The following is a 15101-nucleotide window of genomic DNA, read 5'->3' as shown; positions in this document are numbered from 1 at the left end:
TATTTTACTATTTTTTTATTGTCATTATATTATAAGGCGTTGATACGCAAGCCCCTTTTCTCCACAGCCACACGGAGATCCTCAAGTTTTACTAGCACTTGATCCAAAAAAAAAATTTTTTTTGTTGCCCTTGTTGGCAGACGAGCATACGGCCCACCTGATGGTGAGTGGTTACCGTCGCCCATGGACTTCAGCAATGCCAGGGGCAGAGCCAAGCCGCTGCCTACCGCAAATCCGGCGGCGTCAATACTATGCCGTCCGCATAGTCAATCTTCTCCAAGATATTAAGAAAGTTAAGGAGCTAGCGCAAGACTGGGTGAATTGGAGATAACTAATGAGGGCAATACAAATTATATCTAACTTTGCGAATAGTTTGTATTTTACGTGGTCACAAATGACGGTGCTATTCGTCGACATTTCAATATTGTGCCCCTTGCTATAAATTTCCCTAAAAAATGTACTTCTAGACATTTAATTCACGTTTGATTCCACACAGAACGAGCTAATAGTATGTTGAGATCTCGCAGTTAATTTCTCTTTGCTTTTTATTTATACATATAAATAAAATTAGAGTGTATGTTTGTAGTATTGAAATGACCGCTTTTTACTACATGCATATAAATATATATACACCAAAATAACATTTTTTACAATTTTTGTCTGTCTGTCAGTCTATTTGTTCCGGCTAATCTCTGGAATGGCTGGATCGATTTTGATGAGACTTTCACTGATAGGTAGCTGATGATATAAGGAGTAACTTAGGCTACTTTTATTAGGCTAGCTTGTAACGCTAGAAAAATTTAAATTGTTTTTTTTTTTAAATAACGCCCTCTAGCGTATTCGTGGCGCAGTGTGGGGAAATAATATGATTATGAAACATTGCTTAGTGCACTTATTCGACACTGCATGGCGTGACTGTACTATCTTGTCTGTGGTTCGAGGGTGAGATTGGCACAGCACTATAGGCGGAACATTCGAGAACCGTAAGACTATTAGTATAAAAGGACAAGTCACTTTGTCCGAAGCCTCCCTCCCGACTAGGCGCGTCAATACCCCCGCCCCCGCCGTTCGCCCGATCACGATGTTCGACTAGCCCATACCGTGGGCCCCGAAGGTCAAATACTTAGGCGTCACCCTCGACAGTAGGATGACATTCCGCCCCCACATTAAGACGGTACGCGACCGTGCCGCCTTCATTCTAGGACGTCTCTACCCGATGATATGTAGGCGAAGTAAAATGTCCCTTAGAAATAAGGTGACACTCTACAAAACTTGCATACGCCCCGTCATGACCTATGCAAGTGTAGTGTTCGCTCACGCGGCCCGCATACACTTAAAATCATTTCAAATCATTCAATCCCGTTTTTGCAGGATAGCCCTCGGAGCCCCGTGGTTCGTCAGGAACGTCGACCTCCATGACGACCTGGACTTAGAGTCCATCAGTAAGTATCTGCAGTCGGCGTCCATGCGCCACTTCGATAAAGCGGCACGACACGAGAACCCTCTCATCGTGGCCGCCGGTAACTACATTCCCGATCCTGCGGACAGAATGGAAAGCAGTCGACGTCGCCCAAAACACGTCATCTCGGATCCTCCCGATCCACTAACGGTGCTTTTAGGTACTTCAAGCACCGGTCACCGTTCTCGTCGAACCCGTCGCTTGCGACGAAGGGCTCGACGAGTAAATTAGCTCTCAGACACAGCCCACTGAGTTTCTCGCCGGATCTTCTCAGTGGGTCGCGTTTCCGATCCGGTGGTAGATTCTGCGGAACACGGCTCTTGCTAGGGTTCGTGTTAGCAACATCGTCAGGTTGAGCCCCGTGAGCTCACCTACTAAAGTTAGGGTTACGCTGACATAGCCTCTCAAGGCTATAAGCTTAGGTAGGAAAAAAAAAAAAAAATATCCGAAGCCTTTTTCAATCAACATCTCTCAAGCTGCAGTGCAAGTTTTATTACGTATTTACCAAAGTCAATTTATCAGTTCCTTGGTGTATTTTTATTCAACCAGGGTAAGTGTTTCATAATTTATTCTCCACACTGTGTCCGCAACCTATATCTAAATAGAAGTTAACACCACTTTGTCTTGTCGTGTAGGTCCTAATAACTGGTACATTACATGTACATCAGTTAGGGTGCGGAGTGTGAACTTATTATCACCTTCGAGATCCCGCAGTACTTTTCTGCGTGGTCGCTGCCGGAAGCGAGGTGCTCTGGCTAGGCGATCCAAGAAAGTACTTGACTACCGTAGAACAAGAAACACACCTGCATACACAACCTGGCTCGGATCCAGCAATCCCAGTTGCAGGGAAGCCATCCAGTGAACGTTCATCGTCAGTTTGTGAACTAAACTGGTGATACCGTCTTTGTATATAGTATTGTTATTTAATCTAACTTTCATTGAATACTTTCTCATGTGTTCGGTATACTTACCGACACACATTTAATCAAGGATACCTTACCACTAAATTTATTCTGTGTGAACAATTATAACCATCGAATCTGTATTCCTGTGTAGTGAATAAACTCAAGTGTAATATATATTGTAATTGTTTCATTTATTGGCGTGAGTCTCCCAGAGCGGTAAGTGGTGGCGCCCTGAGATCCTCCTCACAGAGTCTCCTGTTCACCGGTTGTCTACCGGTGGTGACGTGTCTAGAAGTGGTGCGACTCGGCCCCGTGTCTCTCGACCCATAGACCACCTTTTGGGGAGTGACGCGACTGGGCCTCATGTAACATCGGCATACCAGGGACACCCTTAGACACAGACACGTTATATATATCGCCCCGCGGCGTCACCCGCAGTTACGAAAATAACCGCGCTCAACATGGCGGGCTTCGCCTATCAATAATAAAATTTAATGTTCCCGAAGCGAAGCGAGGGCGGGTCGCTAGTCTTCACTATAAACGTGTTAGGCCAAAACCGCAGTAAATACTATGATAAGTAATGTTATTATGATAAGTAATGATAATTTGGAGATTTTTAAATGGTCCTCTACAAGCTTCTACTTTTGTTTATCTGTTATCAGCACGTAATAGTCGACAACACGAGATTTTAGTTTTTAAACGTACTTCAATCGAATTACTTCACCGTGCTTGCCTTCAAAGAGAAACTTCGTATTTAAAATACAATAAGTAATATTGTAATCGAGGCCCCGTTTTCAACAGCGTTGTTAAACGTACAAAGGTTTCACTTTTTGTATTGTGTATATTGGTACTTATTTGTGAAGTAATTTTCAATAATATTTATACACAATACAAGAGCCGGTTGCAACATAGTGCAGATACGTTTTTTTTTTAACTCTGCCTTTTTGTTCGTGATTGACAAATATAATTCAAGACGTGAAGATAATATTGTATTTATTGATTTGCTATATTTAATAGAGTTACATAGAAATCAAAAGATGATTGGCTTTGAGATCGAAGTATCAATTTGATTTTTAGGCTGCTCAGACCTTCATAACGGAGAGAATTGATGCCTAGCGAAAAAAACAGCGGAACATTCTATAGACATAAATCAAATTTAAGTTTGATTTATAATGTGATTTTAAAATCATTTACATATTTGCATCTTACGTCATTTTTTTTTGGTATTAATGAGGAAGGGGTAAAATTTGTGAACGCTTAAGGCGTGAAAACTTTAGACATTTGATTCAAAAAGAAAATTTATATTATATATTTACAACGCTTCAAATAATTTACAGTTTTTGTGGACAACTAACGTAATTAATAAACGGGAGGTTAAGCCGTATAAGTAATTGAAATTGTATCGACGAGTCCTGAGAACCGAAGAAGATACTATTCAAGGAAATATTTTCCTGAGGTTTCATCTATCGAATCAATTTTCTTTAAATATGATTTAAATGGTATTAGTATATTATTTGAGTTGGAAAACTTTGAGGAAAGCAGACGATAATATGAGAGGGCGTCTTAAAAGACTTAGATGTGCTATGTGGAACAGGATATGGAGAGAAGGGTGTGAATAAAAATGACGCATGATAAACCTGAGTGGAGAAGAAGTTTTATGTTGGAAAACTTTCAAACTTAGCTATCGTATAAGAGTCGCCCGTGATTACACAATCTGTGCAGTAATCGAAATATCTGAAATAATAAACGTGAATTGTCTATATTGTCTATAAGTAGTTTTAATTATGTCTACAACTCGCGGAACACCATAGGAAATACTGTAAACATATATATTTATTTTGTAACAGTATTGAGGGTAGTTTGTATATAGCTCTTAGATTCTTGTTTGAGATAGACAGGATAGCAGTAAGAGCCCGTGTAGACTGTCTCAACATTTGACTCAAATACAAGTGTTTGTGAGCTGCATTATCGCATGATCGCGTGATTGTCCTTCTGTTTGTCGTAGGTCAAACGTTAATCTGAAAATAGAATTACAATTTGTATCATGCGCATTGATTTATGTGTTTCTTATCAATACACGACAGTCATATTTGCGTTAATAAGAAATATAATTAATATAATATTATAAAGAGAAAAGATTTGTTTGTTTGTTTGCATTGAATTGGCTCCGAAACTACTGAACTGATTTAACAAATTCTCTCACCTTTGGAAAGCTACGCTATCCCCGGGTGACATAGACTATATTTATTATATTTTAAAAAAAAAATAGGGATCCTTACTGAAACTCCAATAATGTATGTAACCCAATGTGTAAAAAAAATACCTAAAATTCTTTACATCGCGTGCGCTACTACCCAAGCGAAGCCGGGGCGGGCCGCTAGTTAGAAATAAACTAGTTAGTTGAATTTGTGTTTCATACAGTGTGCTCTAGCGATGTGAGCAGGTTACAAGTTTTTTCAAAAAACCGGTAATAAACCGGAGCCAGAAAAAACCGGTTTTTTGGGGGGAAAAAACGTTTTTTTAAGGTATTTTTAGGTTTTTTCCATAAAGGCTAAATAATCACTAAATAAAACAAATTTACGCGCAAACGAAGAGTTTTCTTCATACAATTAATTGGGTGAGCATATTTTATATAGGCTTTTAACATATTTGTATTATCCAATAATAAAAAGCTTTTTATTTTTATGCAAGTACTATAGTTGGTCCACTGCGTCATCCAGAAGCCTGCTCCTTCTGGATGTTAGCACGTACCCCGACGTCGCAAACATAGGTACGTTCGGAAGGCACAGAAGTTGCTGGGACTGATAGGCACATAAATGCTATTTTGTTTAAAGGCCTTAAATGAGTATTGCTCATCCAAAAAGTGCCAGCAATTTCGGTGTGATTTCCTGTGGCGGCTTCAGTCTCAATATATATAAGATTATTAGGCAATGTCGTTTTATTAAAATAAAACTTCAATGTGTTGCTCTGAAAGAACAAAGAAACGACGTTAAAAGTTTATTTTATAATCTTGTAACTATCTAAATAGAAATTATTTTTTACAAAATTTTACACAATGACATATTGTTTATCTGTCAAGGCTTTTCGACTTTACAGCACATGCGCGGACGTTCCGGCACATGTCGACAGCGCATGCGTGACTATATTCAAATTAAAAAATCAAATTAAAGAAAGGAATAACTTTCTTTACATATATTCACTGCGGCCGCCGCGCCGTGTCGTTCGGAATATCCCGTTTTTGCAAAAAATCCAGAATACCAGGCTTTTTAAAATTGCTTGTGGTTTCTTCTGGCTGTTCCGATGCTATAGCGAGAGTTTAAAATTCTTTAAGAAGATTCCCCAGTTCACGACGCACCATCTCTTTTGCAGACAACATGTGCTCTAGTTGGCGAAAGCCATTTCTGAGTGTTGGGTGCAGATATGTGGATATTTGGGTCACGGTCCTCATTTCGTACGCTAAAAGTCTACCAACCATATTGTGGTTATTGCACTGTAGTTTTTAAATGTAATGCACGGTAATTTGAGTCTGAAACACGGTTTTTTTTACGTAGCTTGTATATTTGATCTGGTAGAACTGGTGTGAACTGTGAATGTAACGCGTAATTAAAAACCGGTTTTCTTAAATAAAAACCGGTGTTTATCGGTATGTATAAAAACCGGTTATTCTCCGGTTTTCTTCGAACCGGTTTACATCCCTAGTGTGCTCTTGATATGTTAGAAATTATATTACGAATTGGAATTACAAACAAATTCCATCATTTTACAATCGCACCGCCACCGGAGTTAATTCTTACTTCCCGGAATTCCTACGCTAATTAACAGTGCGTGACCAGTTCTGGTACTAGGTTCTGGAATATCTTTTACATGGTGTTCCTAGGACACTCTTACTAGTTATTTTTCAAATGATGTTTAGTTAAAGTGAGTCCTTATTGGTAGGCAACCCTCATTAGTAGGGCTTAGCATTGGTTAATGTTCTACACAACGCACTTTAAAAGGTAGTATTTTTGCTTGTCTGCCTTTGAAGGTAATAAAATCGTTTATCTAGCTCGTCTAAGTAAAAGAGTAAAAGTATGTTTTATGTAGGTACTTACGTAACGAACACCACACAGTGGTAGTTCGGGTTTTAATACGCCCTAATAAAATTAAAGGTCTAAAATCTCTGGTCTTCGGTCATATCTCCAGAAAAGAGGACTCGTAGTCCAAGATTGGTAGTCCAAGGCCGGGAGGAAGACAGGAGACCACACGGCCGATCACCAACCCACTGGACTGACCTAATGAAGAAGGCAACTGAGTCCATTATGGTCGAATGTGCTCGAAACGCTTAGAACCGCCACACCTGGAAGCTCATAGCCTGGACGGCGGTCCTCGGCAGCATGGGCGACCTAACGGGTTTTACTGCATGTACATCTTCAGCGAAACCACGACCGCTCTGACAAGAGCTATTACTGGTGGTAGGACCTCTTGTGAGTCCGCGCGGGTGGGTACCACCACCCTGCCTATTTCTGCCGTGAAGCAGTAATGCGTTTCGGTTTGAAGGGTGGGGCAGCCGTTGTAACTATACTTGAGACCTTAGAACTTATATCTCAATGTGGGTGGCGCATTTATGTTGAGGATGTCTATAGGCTCCAGTAACCATTTAACACCAGGTGAACTGTGAGCTCGTCCACCCAACTAAGCAATAATAAAAAAAGAGCGTTCGACTAAGAAGAAGAATAAACACAGCCTTTAGGAGTTTCAGGATTAAACTAGTTGTAATGTTTTAGTCGTGCGAGAAGAGGTCGGAACTGAGACTTTAAAACACCTGCATTCTTGATTTTTCAAAGGTTTTGTTTTTGCTTAGACAAGTGCTGGACAACCCACCCCGTGTTAGGTGTTTGCCGGTGGAACTTTAATAACGTAAATGCTACCTTGAGACCTGAGTTATAAGTTTCAGTTAAAAGGACAACGGTTAATCCACCAGTTAAACCGGAACGCATTACTGCTTAGGCATTCTAAGGCATTCTAGGCATCTATATAGGCATAGTGGATGTACCTAGCTGTGCAAGCTTGTGTTTGTAACCTCATAACAGAGGATACAGATCATCAATGTTTATTTTTGCCCTGTATCATTAAGTCGGCCTGCAGTGCAATGTGATAGACACAAACAAAAACACGGACAAACAAGCACCTATTGTATTCTATTCATGTCCGCTGCAACTGACATTTCATGATCACAGCATATTAGGGCTGTGCAACAAAAATTTTATTATAATGGAATATTTACTTACGTTAGAATTATATATTTTTTTATCAAGTTACTAGCTGACCCGGCAGACTTCGTAGTGCCTCAATCGATAAATAAAAGACCTAAAGTTCTGTATAAAATAAACTTAAAGCAAACAAAAGGAATCCGTCCGACGGGGGACACATCAAAGAAAAAACGAAATTGTTATTTTTATTCAATTCCGACCATTTTCATATTTATCTACCTTTTAAACCTTCTCTGGACTTCCACAAATAATTCAAGACAAAAATTAGCCAAATCGGTCCAACCATTCCCGAGTTTTAGCGTGACTAACGAACAGTAATTAATTTTTATATAAATAGATAGATAGACTGATCGGGAAGGAATTCTCTGGATAACAACCCGATCGTAAGTATTGGAAGTTGATAGTAAAATTCGGAAATAGTGGAGGCTTCCGACAGCACTGTAGCAGTACTATAAAACCGAAACTTGTATTGATATCATAAGGTGGGTAGCGACTTCACGTTGTTGAAGTCTATGGGTTCCGGTAACTACTTAACACCGGGTAGCTAGCGAAGTCGTCTACCGGTCTGATCAAGAAAAAAAGATCATCAACTTTTATATTGCTCATAGTTGTACAGTACCCGGCGATAAATATTGCGTACCGACTTTTGGTAAGAGACAATCGTCTAATTTTGGGTCTACCTATCCTATTAACATCGAGGGGTTATGCTAGCTTCACCAGACGTGTAGGCGAGCTCACGGGGCTCAGCGTGGAGACTTTGCTAACCCTAGCCCTAGTAATGGTCAAAAATTACTGAGACCATAATAGAAGAATCCTTTTTTTATGTTTGAGAGATAACTGGTGACCCGGAGGCCTTTGCAGCTTTACCAGGACAGGTGGGCGAGCAAGGGCTCATCCAGGAGGGGTGGGATTTGCTAACAGCTGCCTGAGCGCCTCCAAAGGAGACCTAACAACTCCAGAGTAGCTGCTTCGCGAATGATTCTACTACCGGATCGGAATCGCGACACTGAGAAGATCTGATGAGAAACTCAGTGCACTGTGTCTGTGAGTTAATTTTCACGACGGACCCTTCGTCACATTCGACGGCTTCGACGAGAACTGTGACCGGTGCTTGGAATCTCAAAAACCACCGATAGTGGATTTTAGGCATTCCCACATTATCTTCGTTTTTCAGTCTTCCTCCAAGGGTTGTAGCGTGCGGTCCTAATAGATATCAGACAGTCAGTGGATTTTGGAACCGCTGTTCCAACCATCAATCCGGATACATTAATGCTTCTCGGTAAGAATAGACAGGCTGGTTTTAGTACAGGCAGAGGCAGACAGGTTGGCTAGCTTTAGTAAAATTTACTGGTTTGTGCATTATTTCGCGAAATACATACTTGTCAAACAATCATTGTTTCCGCTTGGGATAATTTATTGTTGTTTCATAGTTAGAAACGCTCTGTATGTCTGTGAAATAACAAGATGAGAACCTTTTCCAATGAAAGTATATGAGAATGTCATCACCAGTGGTCGGAGTAGGTAGACTGATTTTATATACTTGCGTAAAGATATTATAATATGGACATGCCATTTTATGCATAATAATTATTTTCTTAAATTGAAATAAAATTATTTTTAATTTTCATCGGATACAATTTCTATATTTATGAGATAAAGTAACAAAAGCCCTGTCAAAGTTTTGTCTCATACTGACAAGCGTCATTTCTAATTCAACAGAAAGGGACAAAATACGGTGTAACTATTCCAAGGTGTTTTTGTATAAAATAAAATACTGATTTCTTTCACCATTAGCTAGCTAGCACTGGTAGCATAGCTTAATATTATTAATATGTTTTTCACCTTAAACACAGATTCATGCTAATTTCAAAATTCCGGAACAAATATCTTTTTTTTTTTTTTTTTTATTGCCCTTGTAGGCAGACGAGCATACGGCCCACCTGATGGTGAGTGGTTACCGTCGCCCATGGACTTCAGCAATGCCAGGGGCAGAGCCAAGCCGCTGCCTACCGCTTAATACTCTCCACAAGCCTCGTTTGAAGAAGGACATATCACAATAAATATGAAGCTCCGATATATTGGAGGCATATCCATACTATCCTCAACGTTTGACGTCAACGACCTTAAATCTATCTAACTACTGCGACCTCTAGTCATCACTTAGATCACCTAAAATTAAATTATTAAAAGTAACTCAAAAACAACTGGTCAGATTCCGATCTTGATAGAAATTTATATGGTACCACATGAGAAGCATCAATTTTCAAAGAAAAAATATAAAAAAAAATCATCCAAATTGCTTTTGAACGAAGTTCTATTGTAACAAAACTTTATTACAATCGAATTGAGAGCCGCAATATTTGAAGGTCGGTTAAAACAAACATGTTTCGACAGCAAAATAACCATAGTTTTAGTAACTTAAAGGCCACAAGCCATATTAATTTATCATGTATCAGAAGGGACACTCTTATTGTTCTTGAGAATCAAATACAACATTTATTGAAGATTTTAAGATATTGGAACTTTTAAATTTAATGCAAAAATTAACAAATAATTTCATTTCGTTTTTATCGTTTTCACACTAGCAAGGATATTAAAACAAAATTATTGTGTTTCATTGGTCCTTGATGAGTGTGGCAATTTTTAAGTTACTGGGAAGTCTTAAGGTCTTTGAAAATTACTGTTTTTTTTTTAAGCTGGTAGCCTGAGAGCCAACGTTTACGAACGAGAGAAAATGACGTTCAAATAACATTCCATACAAATAGATACCAAGCAAATAAGTGTCAAGGCGGGCTTCGGATAGCCTGCCGACCGAGAGGGCTGGTGGTCGTGGCCCCGACGACCGCCAGTCCGGCGTCCCGAGGGGTAGGGTGATGAGAGAGATGTGCTCCGCACTAAACGCTTCGCTTTCCCCCCTTTGCCTTTTCATGAGTTCTGTCTCATGCGAGATTCGGACGTTGGTTGTTGAGCGACAGGAGGTTTTAGTCGGTTCGACTCCGACATGCTCCGCCCGCCATCCCCAGTGAAGGGCGGAAGTCCGGCGATTTCCACCTGACCAAAAAAAAAACAAATAAAAGCGTGTTAAAAATCGAGTTGGTCGGGTGAGCTGTGTACACGTCAATCCAAATACATACTTATGGCCAGGAAGTCAATAATTTTTTCGTTCGACTTGGTAATTTGAAATTGGACAATTTCTGAACGAGCAATAGGTTACTCGGTCATTTGTGATTTGAAGACATCATTTTGCACAAGGTTGTATTACGTTATTGGTTAAGTTCTCTGGTAGGTAAATTTAAAAAACTCCGTCAGAGTTCATGTTCATTTTCCAGGTAGGTACTTACTGTACGTTTCTGGATTTGAGAATTACAATGTTGGATTTGTTTTTTTGTTTATTCGTGTGTCTTTTTTGCCTTTTTTCAGGGGTAATTGAATTCAATCATTTTATTATATCTAGTGTTTTCTCAATCGTACATTATCATCATCATCATAGTCGGTGGCTCTTGGCAGAGCCTTGACAGATGTTTTCCATAGTTTGCGAACCGAGGCCCGGCGCACGCACTCGTTAAGTGGGGTTTCAGTAAGGTCTTCCACCTGATCAGCCCAGCTCATGGGGATTCGTCCACGAGATCTCTTACCATTGACCCTACCCCGAACAACAAGTTTTTTTATTATATTTTTTTATTGCTTAGATGGGTGGACGAGCTCACAGCCCACTTGGTGTTAAGTGGTTACTGGAACCCATAGACATCTACAACGTAAATGCGCCACACACCTTGAGATATAAGTTCAAAGATCTCAGTATAGTTACAACGGCTGCCCCACCCTTGAAACCGAAACGCATTACTGCTTCATGGCAGAAATAGGCGGGGCGGTGGTACCAACCCATGCGGACTCACAAGAGGTCCTACCACCAGTAATTACGCAAATTATAATTTTGCGGGTTTCATTTTTATTACACGATGTTATTCCTTCACCGTGGAAGTCAATCTTTTTTTTTTTATGATTGAAAGTTTACTGGTGGCCCGAAGGCCTTTCCAGTTTCACCAGGACAGGTGGGCGAGCAAAGGCTCAGCCAAGAGGGGCGGGATTTGCTAACAACTGCCCGAGCGCCTCCGAAGGAGACCTAACAACTCAAGAGCAATTGTTTCGCGAATGAATCGACTACCGGATCGGAATCGCGACCCGCTGAGAAGATCCGGCGAGAAACTCAGCGGGCTGATGCATGGGTTAGGTTGCACGTCGACCTCTTTGTCGAGTTCGACGAGTACGGTTACCGGGGTCCCTAAGCCTGCCCCTAGTATTAGAGCTGAAGGCATCTAATGCAAAGGTTATTGGATCTGATGGTTCCGTAAGGACGTGTCTAGGGCGTCGACGGTGACTGGCTCCTGCATGATCAGGATTCGGGGAGTAGTCAGCGGCGGCAACGATAAGGCGATTATCATGACGCATAGCCTTATCGAAGTATCGTTCCGACGCTGACTTCATGTATTTCCGAATTGATTCGAGGCCCAGGTCGTGGAAGTCAATCGTGAACAATTGTTAAGTACGTTTTCATTAGAAAAATTGGTACCCGCCCGCGGGATTCGAACACCGGTGCATCGCTACATATGAATGCACCGGACGTCTTATCCTTTAGGCCACGACGACTAAAGACTCGATAGAGTCTGCTGGCCGTGCGTGCCCAAAATATCGAAGAATCCTGGATTGCACTGCAACAGTGCAATCATACATATTCGTTCATAAATATTCAACAGTTGTGTAGTTGATATTTAAAAAAATGTGCTAAATGATAACTCTCGTCCACGATTGCATTGGTAAAGGGAATTAGTTCCCACTAAATGTAAAAACAACTCAATTAAATTTTAAACCAAAAATAAACATTAATTTTAGTTCTCGAAATAGAAACTCTTTAAATCTATCATTTGTTACGTCATTCAATTGATTTAATATGGAAACATGTCGTGAGATTTACCTGTGTAAACTTTAATGAAACTGCAAAAACATTTATTTGTTGATTTATTTCTTCATTATACCTTTAGGTCATGTCTAATTTTAATTTTCTGAATAGTAGACGGTCAACGCTCTCGCGGCCGATCATCCACAAGGTGGACAGTATTGGTTAAGTTATCTACGAAGTGTTCCCTTACTGAATGTACACGTACCGCCACAAATAGAGAGAGATGGAGAAGGCTGTCAAAAGCCGCAACCAAACATTAAGACTTACGTAACCACGACCACACCGTCAGGAGTGTACGACTGAGAAGAAGAAGAATTTTAATTTATACTCTTATTTTATGAAAAATGATAATATGGAGTGAAATGAAATGAAGATTATTAATTTGAGACATTAATCAACTGGCTTGAAATTAAATGAAATGAGATGAGGCGATATGGGATGAAATATAATCTCAGTATAATGGTGGTCATTTACTGAGATTTTTTCAGTGGACTTTTTGGAGGATCCCGAGAAGTTACGTCCAACGGCTTTGTTTCATTTTCCCACATTTGTGCACTTTCCCAGATATTAAACAGTTAATAAATCACCGTTATTACACATTGAAACCTGAATAAACACTAAATAGACAAAATAAAACAAATCACACAACTTCACTCCTCGCATTCCCGCCAAAAAGTCCGCTCGTGAGTGATAATAGGTTTCATTTAATACCTTGCAATGTAGGTTACCCGTTGCGACTTTCGATAAATTAAATATTTCTGGGCTTCGGTGACCCTGTAACAGAGCACGTGCTCTGGACTTGGACGATTATTGTCCACCATATCTGTAAACACAAAGCAATCTAAATAGCTGTTGTTACGCGGTAATGACACTTGATAGTGGTACTTATGTATGGTAAGTACTTATGTACGGTAATAGGATTGTTAGTCCCAATGGGCAAACGAGCTCACAGTGTACGATGAAAATACACTTTGAGACGTGAGGTCGGAGTCTTGTGACGATGCATCTTTCGGAACCGACATTGACAATTTGCGGGAGTAATAACGATGATGGTTGTATCAATATTAATTTGTGTCGCAATAAGTTATATAGCAAGATTTTAGTTAGTCACTTGTCTGTACCCTGTAGCCTTGAGAGGCTATATCAGCTTCGCCCTAACGTGTAGGTGCCATTCCGATAGAGGCACTCGTCACGTGCGGACGTGCCCATCGACCACTCGATCGCCCGGCCTTTGTTCGCCCGGCTTTTGTTAGCCCGGCCATTGTTCGCGCGGCCTGTGTTCGTGGTACATCTGCCGACCAAGTTTTTTTCCTGGAAGTTTTTATTTGTTTTGTTTCCTTTCGTTATTTCTGTGTTCGTAGTACATCTGTCGACAAACTGCTTTCCTGGAAGTTTTTAATTGTTTTGTTTCTTTTTGTTATTTCCGTTTTGTTGTGTTTTTTCTTTGTCCTGTAGTAATCGCGCCGCATCGCCACCTGTGTTCAATAGAACCGCTCAGGTCCGAGAAGTCGGGGCCTCGCCGCAAGGCGAGTGTTTTCAAGACCCAGGGCCACCCACCTGGGCACTCAGCGATCATGGACGCTGTATTCGCGGAATTCCTCCGACTTCGTCATCCACAGCTCGCCTCAGAGTTTCTGGCTTTCAAGGCCAATCACACTGCGAGCTCTCTCGAAGACTCCGCCGTGCTCGCTGCTCCTGCGTCGCCTGTACCTGCGTGCAAAGCTTCTACATCGAGCACCGCAGCCTCCGTCATGCCTGCCGTTCCCGCGTCGCCTATACTGGCGAGTAAAACTGCTGCGTCGTCCGCCGTGGCCACCGTTCCAGCTGTGCGATCATCCGCGGCCTCCGTCGCGCCCTCCAAAACACCTGCTCGTAGGTCACCTGCGCCCGCCTCCTCGTCCTCCGACTCTGACTCGGAGATGGAGGTCGACCTCGCCCCCGCCTCATCGACGGATGGATTTACCCTGGTACAAAAGGGTAAGAAGCGTGCCGCGGAGTCTCGAGCTCCCGCGGCCGCTAAAATTAGCAAAGCCGCGAACGCGTCGCGCCCCCGCCCCCAGACCCCCGTTGCGCCTCCAGCCCGTGCCAGTCCGTCGCCGCGTCCGGTGGCACAAAATAAAACCCAGTCCCCTCCTCCGGTAATCCTTCAAGAGAAGGCAGCTTGGGATCGAGTTTCCCTGGCCCTTAAGGCCAAAAATATCAATTTCACGAATGCCTGTAACCTCGCGAACGGCATCCAAATAAAGGTGCATTCATCTGATGACCATAGGGCCCTCACCTCTTACCTCCGTAAGGAGCGTATAAGCTTCCACACTTATACGCTTCAGGAGGAGCGCGAACTCCGCGTTGTAATACGCGGAATCCCTAAAGAGTTAGATGTAGAGCTCGTAAAAGTCGACCTGTTAGAACAAGGCCTACCAGTGAATTCTGTGCACCGTATGCACACCGGTCGCGGTAGGGAGCCATATAATATGGTTCTAGTCGCTCTCCAGCCTACCCCCGAGGGTAAGAAAATCTTTAACACACAGACA

General features: G+C 41.5%; 1 protein-coding gene and 1 long non-coding RNA gene across 3 annotated transcripts in view; both read left to right on the top strand.

The window, feature by feature from the left end:
• LOC114245205 (angiotensin-converting enzyme) overlaps positions 1-15101 on the top strand; it is a 78571-nt gene that overhangs the window by 21900 nt on the left and 41570 nt on the right. The gene's annotated exons all lie outside the window — the stretch shown is intronic.
• Positions 860-2540, top strand: LOC149502353 (uncharacterized). The gene is made up of 2 exons (XR_016323506.1): positions 860-2009; positions 2095-2540. It is a non-coding gene; the product is annotated as an uncharacterized LOC149502353 (long non-coding RNA).

The sequence above is a fragment of the Bombyx mandarina genome, chromosome 09 (genome assembly GCF_030267445.1).
Source record: "Bombyx mandarina strain Sakado chromosome 09, ASM3026744v2".
Classification (NCBI taxonomy): Eukaryota; Metazoa; Arthropoda; class Insecta; order Lepidoptera; family Bombycidae; genus Bombyx; species Bombyx mandarina.
This window is presented reverse-complemented; position numbering and strand designations above follow the sequence as displayed.